Source organism: Mobula hypostoma, chromosome 9 (assembly GCF_963921235.1).
Source record: "Mobula hypostoma chromosome 9, sMobHyp1.1, whole genome shotgun sequence".
Taxonomy (NCBI): domain Eukaryota; kingdom Metazoa; phylum Chordata; class Chondrichthyes; order Myliobatiformes; family Myliobatidae; genus Mobula; species Mobula hypostoma.
Genome location: NC_086105.1, coordinates 103,209,901 through 103,217,335, shown reverse-complemented (window position 1 = coordinate 103,217,335; position 7,435 = coordinate 103,209,901).

The following is a 7,435-nucleotide window of genomic DNA, read 5'->3' as shown; positions in this document are numbered from 1 at the left end:
AATAAAAGAAGCAATTTCAATGAGGATGTAGTGTTGTTTATATATTCTTATGAAGTGAACATGTTGTTCTAGCGTCATTTACTGATTCCAAGGCTGCACTGCACATACAAAGCCCGTGTAGGAGATATTAATGTAGAATGTGGAATTGTAAATATTTGTGTGCACAATCCATATTCGGCACCTTTGTCAAATTAGTCGGCCACCGTATGAAGGGTGGCACAGTGGCACAGCTAGTAGAACTGTTGTCTCACAGTGCCTGTTCAGTCCTGACCTCAGTTGCTGTCCGTGTGGAGTTTGCATGTTCTCCTTGTAGCTGTGGGCTTCCTCTGGATACTCTGGTTTCATTCCAAACCCCAAAGTCTTGTGGATTGGTGTATCCGTTGGTCATAGTAAATTGTCCCAAGGGCGTGGGTGACTGAAAATAGCTTGGGGATCATTGGGGGGAATGTGATGAGAATTAAAAATGAGATTAATGTATGATCACTGTACGTGGATGATGAGGACTTGCTGGACGGAAGGGCCATTTTCTGTGTTGTTTCTCTCTAATACTCCATGATCCATTGACCTCCCCATTCAACATCAAAGGATCAGGAAGCCAAGCTTTAATATTCCAGATGCCAATGGAACTCATGATTTCAACTATTCACATGAAATTGCATTGCATTTTGAGCGAGAGGTATGTGCAATACAGTGTAAAGATTTCAAAAACAATCAACCACTAATCATACTGTAAGTGTATAGCCCCAGCTGTTCTGGAGTTCAGAATTCAACTCTGGAGCCACCTGTAAGAAGTTTGTACATTCTCCATCTGTGAGCACGTGCATCTCCTCCCACAGTCCAAAGGTGAACCAGTTAGCAGATTCATAGGTTGTTGTAAATTGTCCTGTATTTAGGCTAGTGTTTCAGCAAGTGGGGCCTGCTCCATGCTGTATCTCTAAATAAAATAAAAATAAAATACCAAAGGAAGAAATTACACATGATCAAAAATATCAGAACTTTTGACTGGTCCCACTACTTGGAACCTACAGTGTTCAACATAGCCTTCTGCTCAGCTACTCCATGCCGATCAAGAGCTCCACCTAAGCGAGTTCCGTTTGCCAGTGTTTATCCCCTATCCCTCTAAACCAGGAGATCCCAACCTTTTTATGCCATGGATCCCCACCATTAACCAAAGGGTCCATGGACCCCAGGTTTGGAACCCCTGCTCTGAAGCTTGTCTATCCACGTACCTGTCCAAGTGTCTTTTAGATGTTGTTATTGTAGCTGCCATGTAAATGGAATATACTGCAGGGATTGGCTATGATTGATTGAGTGGACAGATAGGGCTGAGTTTTGGTGCACTGGAGCTGTGAATGTTCTAGAACATAGAATATAGAACAGCAGAGCACAGTACAGGCCCTTCGGCCCATGATCTTTTAGCCTACTCCAAGATCAACCTAATGCTTCCCTCCTGCGTAGCCCTTCTGCCATTAGTGCTGTCCTCTGCCTTCAAGCTCAACCTTCTTTGTAATTCCCATCATTCTCTGAGCCATTTCTGTAAATGTCTACTCAATACGGCCCCACGTTAAAGAGGAGTTGTATTCCTAGAAAATATGTGTCGCGACGTTCCATAGCACAAACCCTGGACAAAAATGTTAAATAAAGGTTCATTCTTTTTGCGTTTTGTGTTTATTTAGACCATAAGACCATAAGATATAGGAACAGAACTAGGCCATTTGGCCCATCGAGTCTGCTCTGTCCATTTCCCTGTCAGCCCCAATTCAGAGACTTTGTCTACCATATATTCTGTAAGAGTGAATTTTTATTCTGAATTTCAAATTTTTGTTGTCGACTTTATAAAGATGAATTTCCATTACTGGAACTGCTGTAATGTGGGGATAAATTGTTTATATTCACAAATGCTGGCATTTGCTCTCTGATCCTGAATTGTCCATCAGACTAAATGATTTGATATACCTCAGTAAGTAGTGAAGAATCAATCATGTTGATGTGTCTGGAGTCACAAATGCATATTTTTACGCATGTATTAATAAACCAGGTAGAATTTTAACAACTGTATTGGTTGTGTGTGGCCACCATTAATGACATTTTGGATTTATTTAATTAATTTTCTTTAAATTTCCTACCTCCTGCAGAGGATTCAAACACCAAAACTCTGGATGCTTGTCCAGTAAACTATTTTGTGACTATACGTGACTGAACACACATCAGCCATGTCTCATGGATGCAGTGAGATGGAGTTTGATACTGTTCCTACTCAGGACTCAAATGGTTATCTTGTCAGATTAGCAGATCACACTAAGATAGGTAGTAAAGTAAACTGTGAGGAGGACAGTATGTTATATGGGTAAGGTTGAATGACCTGACAAAAGAAGCGTAGTGTTGGAAAATGTGAAATTATTCGCCTTGACAGAAAAAAACTGAAAGAAAGCAGCAAGCTATCTAAGTGGCGAGAAGTTGCAGAGGGGTCAAATTGGTTTATTTGTATCACTGGTACCAATATTGTGTGGAAAGATTTTGTTGGTGTCCATCTAGACAGATCATTCCATACATAACAATATTGAGGTAGTGAAAAGAAAAGATGTATAGAAATAAGTAACTAAGTACAAAAAGTGAATAAAAGTTTAGAGAAATTTTAACCATATGCATATAAACTGGCATTGTGGGCAGCTGAAAGAGTATTGAAATTCAAAATGGGGAATGTTAGGAGAGTGAACAATATGATTTAGACTCACTTGGTGAGTGGGTAGATGCATATGGATGCAATTTAATGTGGCTAAGTTGCTTATCCACTTTCTTTTCAAAAAGAGGAAGGCAGGTTATTTTCTGAACGGTGGTGGACTGGGAAAAGAGAGGTGAAGTAAGAACTGGGTGTCCTTGTACATGAAAAGCTGAAAGCAAATGTTTAGGTCCAGCAAGCAGTTAGGAAATCGAGTGGCACATTAACCTTCACTGTAAGACAACTTGAGAACAGGAACAAGAATGACTTGCTGCAATGTACAGGGCCCATGTGGAAATTGTTTGCACTTTTGTCTCCTTATCCAGTCAAGGCTATTCTTGTTATAAAGGGAGTTCAGGATCACTACACTAATCCTGAAATGTCAGCATTGATATATGAGACACTGGGTTGCTCAGGCGTGTAATCCCCAGTATGTAGAAGAATAAGAAGGGACCTCGGAAATGTATAACATTGTAACATGATTAGAAAACTCGATACAGGGAGATGTTCTCCATGTCTGAGCAGTCCAGAAATAGGGGCTGTAGCCTTAGGATACTGGGCATGTTATTTAGAAACTACTCTTCTTCATTAAGGAGAAATTCACTACAATAGAGGGCAGTGGATGTGAAGACATTAAATATGCTCAAGAGGATGTAGATACTGTATATTTATCAACAACCCTGTTCTCTTCTATCTACTTATCTACAGTTGAACCAACATCGTGGGACAAAGAGCTTGTTCAAGTGCTGTATTGCTTTATGTTCTACATTTCTTAAGGCCAAAGGCATTGAAAGTGCTGTCACAGGTAGGTAAGGTTGTAAAGAAAGCTTTTGTCGCATGGCCTTCATAAATCAAAGTATGGAGTACTGGAGGCGGGATGTTATGTTGAAGTTGTATAAGGCCGAATTTAGAGTATTGTGTGCAGTTTTGGTCACCTACCTACAGGAAAGATGTAAGTAAGGTTGAATGAGTACAGAGAAAATTTATAAGGATCTAGCGGACGCGAGTCATAAGGAAAGATTGAATATGTTAGGACTTCATTCCTTGGAAAGTGGAAGATTGAGTGGAGATTTAATAGAGGAATAGAAAATTGAGGGGAGATTTGATAGAGGTATATAAAATTGAGGGGTATAGATAGGGTAAATGCAAGCGGGCTTTTTCCACTGAGGTTGGGTGGGACTACGACTAAAGGTCATGGGTTAAGGGTGAAAGGTGAAATACTTAAGGGGAACATGAGAGGAAACTTTTTCACCCAGGGGATTATGAGCATGTGGAAGGAGTTGCCAGCACAAGTGGTGCATGAGAGCTTGATTTCAACGTTTAAGAGAAACTTGGATAGGTACATGGATATTAAGGGTATGGAGTTCTCTGGTCCCGGTACAGGTAGACGGAAGTAGACAGTTCTAAAAGATTTGGCACAGACTAGATGGACCAAGCAACCTGTTTTGGTGCTGTACTTTTCTATGACTCTGACTCCATGAGATATACGAGGAGAAATCAGGAACAGGGCACTGAAGTGGATACTCAGCCATGATCGTATTGACTGAGTGCAAAGACATGAAGGGAGGGATAGCTCTGAATTTCTGTGTATAAACTTAATTTTCACTACAGTATAAACTGCCTTTCCTGCAGCTAATGAACCTTGCATATTCTCCTCAAGCTGGTTTAATGCTTTTGAAGTGATATTAATTTTAAAGCTATCTTGTTTTGGACCACCAGGTGGCGCAGTTCACCACTTTCAAAGCAAGTGGAAAACATTTGACTTCCCACACTGCACCATTACATCTCATTTAGTTTCCTTGCTCCTGAGTGAAAGTCTCTTGCTGGCCGACAGTTTGGTGGGGACCATGTATCATGTGAACATACTTGTCATCGGCAGAATAAACCTGCTTCTGCCATACAACATTGCATTCTGACAATAAAGCTGCTTGAGGTGGGCAGCATCCCCTCTTCATATCCTTCAGGGAAGGCAGGCATCCTATAATGAAATGCACCAACTTTCTCACTCCAAAATAAGTATTATTCCGAATTATATATATATCAATGTACATGTATATTACCATAGATTACGCTGAGATTCATGTTCTTGTGGGCATTCACAATAAATTCACAGTAAGGAGAAAAGTAAAAGTGGCAGGCCGACAAATCCAGGGCAAGCATTAAAAAGGGCCACTTTTCAACATAATTGTAAAGAGCACCTGAAGGCTTTGTGTGTCAATGCAAGGAGCGTTCGTAACAAGGTGGATGAATTGAAAGTGCAGATTGTTATTAATGATTATGATATAGTTGGGATCACAGAGACATGGCTCCAGGGTGACCAGGGATGGGAGCTCAACGTTCAGGGATATTCAATATTCAGGAGGGATAGACATGAAGGAAGGGGAGGTGGGGTGGCGTTGCTGGTTAAAGAGGAGATTAACGCAATAGAAAGGAAGGACATAAGCCGGGAAGATGTGGAATCGATATGGGTAGAGCTGCATAACACTAAGGGGCAGAAGACGCTGGTGGGAGTTGTGTACAGGCCACCTAACAGTAGTAGTGAGGTCGGAGATGGTATTAAACAGGAAATTAGAAATGTGTGCAGTTATAATGGGTGACTTCAATCTATATGTAGATTGGGTGAACCAAATTGGTAAAGGTGCTGAGGAAGAGGATTTCTTGGAATGTATGCGGGATGGTTTTTTGAACCAACATGTCGAGGAACCAACTAGAGAGCAGGCTATTCTGGACTGGGTTTTGAGCAATGAGGAAGGGTTAATTAGCAATCTTGTCGTGAGAGGCCCCTTGGGTAAGAGTGACCATAATATGGTGGAATTCTTCATTAAGATGGAGAGTGACATAGTTAATTCAGAAACAAAGGTTCTGAACTTAAAGCGGGGTAACTTTGAAGGTATGAGACGTGAATTAGCTAAGATAGACTGGCAAATGACACTTAAAGGATTGACGGTGGATATGCAATGGCAAGCATTTAAAGATTGCATGGATGAACTACAACAATTGTTCATCCCAGTTTGGCAAAAGAATAAATCAAGGAAGGTAGTGCACCCGTGGCTGACAAGGGAAATTAGGGATAGTATCAATTCCAAAGAAGAAGCATACAAATTAGCCAGAGGAAGTGGCTCACCTGAGGACTGGGAGAAATTCAGAGTTCAGCAGAGGAGGACAAAGGGCTTAATTAAGAAGGGGAAAAAAGATTATGAGAGAAAACTGGCAGGGAACATAAAAACTGACTGAAAAAGCTTTTATAGATATGTGAAAAGGAAAAGACTGGTAAAGACAAATGTAGGTCCCCTACAGACAGAAACAGGTGAATTGATTATGGGGAGCAAGGACATGGCAGACCAATTGAATAATTACTTTGGTTCTGTCTTCACTAAGGAGGACATAAATAATCTTCCGGAAATAGTAGGGGACAGAGGGTCCAGTGAGATGGAGGAACTGAGCGAAATACATGTTAGTAGGGAAGTGGTGTTAGGTAAATTGAAGGGATTAAAGGCAGATAAATCCCCAGGGCCAGATGGTCTGCATCCCAGAGTGCTTAAGGAAGTAGCCCAAGAAATAGTGGATGCATTAGTGATAATTTTTCAAAACTCGTTAGATTCTGGACTGGTTCCTGAGGATTGGAGGGTGGCTAATGTAACCCCACTTTTTAAAAAAGGAGGGAGAGAGAAACCGGGGAATTATAGACCGGTTAGCCTAACGTCGGTGGTGGGGAAACTGCTGGAGTCAGTTATCAAAGATGTGATAACAGCACATTTGGAAAGCGGTGAAATGATCGGACAAAGTCAGCATGGATTTGTGAAAGGAAAATCATGTCTGACGAATCTCGTAGAATTTTTTGAGGATGTAACTAGTAGAGTGGATAGGGGAGAACCAGTGGATGTGGTATATTTGGATTTTCAAAAGGCTTTTGACAAGGTCCCACACAGGAGATTGGTGTGCAAACTTAAAGCACATGATATTGGGGGTAAGGTATTGATGTGGATAGAGAATTGGTTAGCAGACAGGAAGCAAAGAGTGGGAATAAACGGGACCTTTTCAGAATGGCAGGCAGTGACTAGTGGGGTACCGCAAGGCTCAGTGCTGGGACCCCAGTTGTTTACAATATATATTAATGACTTGGATGAGGGAATTAAATGCAGCATCTCCAAGTTTGCGGATGACATGAAGCTGGGCGGCAGTGTTAGCTGGGAGGAGGATGCTAAGAGGATGCAGGGTGACTTGGATAGGTTAGGTGAGTGGGCAAATTCATGGCAGATGCAATTTAATGTGGATAAATGTAAAGTTATCCACTTTGGTGGCAAAAACAGGAAAACAGATTATTATCTGAATGGTGGCTGATTAGGAAAAGGGGAGGTGCAACGAGACCTGGGTGTCATTGTACACCAGTCATTGAAAGTGGGCATGCAGGTACAGCAGGCAGTGAAAAAGGCGAATGGTATGCTGGCATTTATAGCAAGAGGATTCAAGTACAGTAGCAGGGAGGTACTACTGCAGTTGTACTAGGCCTTGGTGAGACCACACCTGGAGTATTGTGTGCAGTTTTGGTCCCCTAATCTGAGGAAAGACATCCTTGCCATAGAGGGAGTACAAAGAAGGTTCACCAGATTGATTCCTGGGATGGCAGGACTTTCATATGATGAAAGACTGGATGAACTAGGCTTATACTCGTTGGAATTTAGAAGATTGAGGGGGGATCTGATTGAAATGTATAAA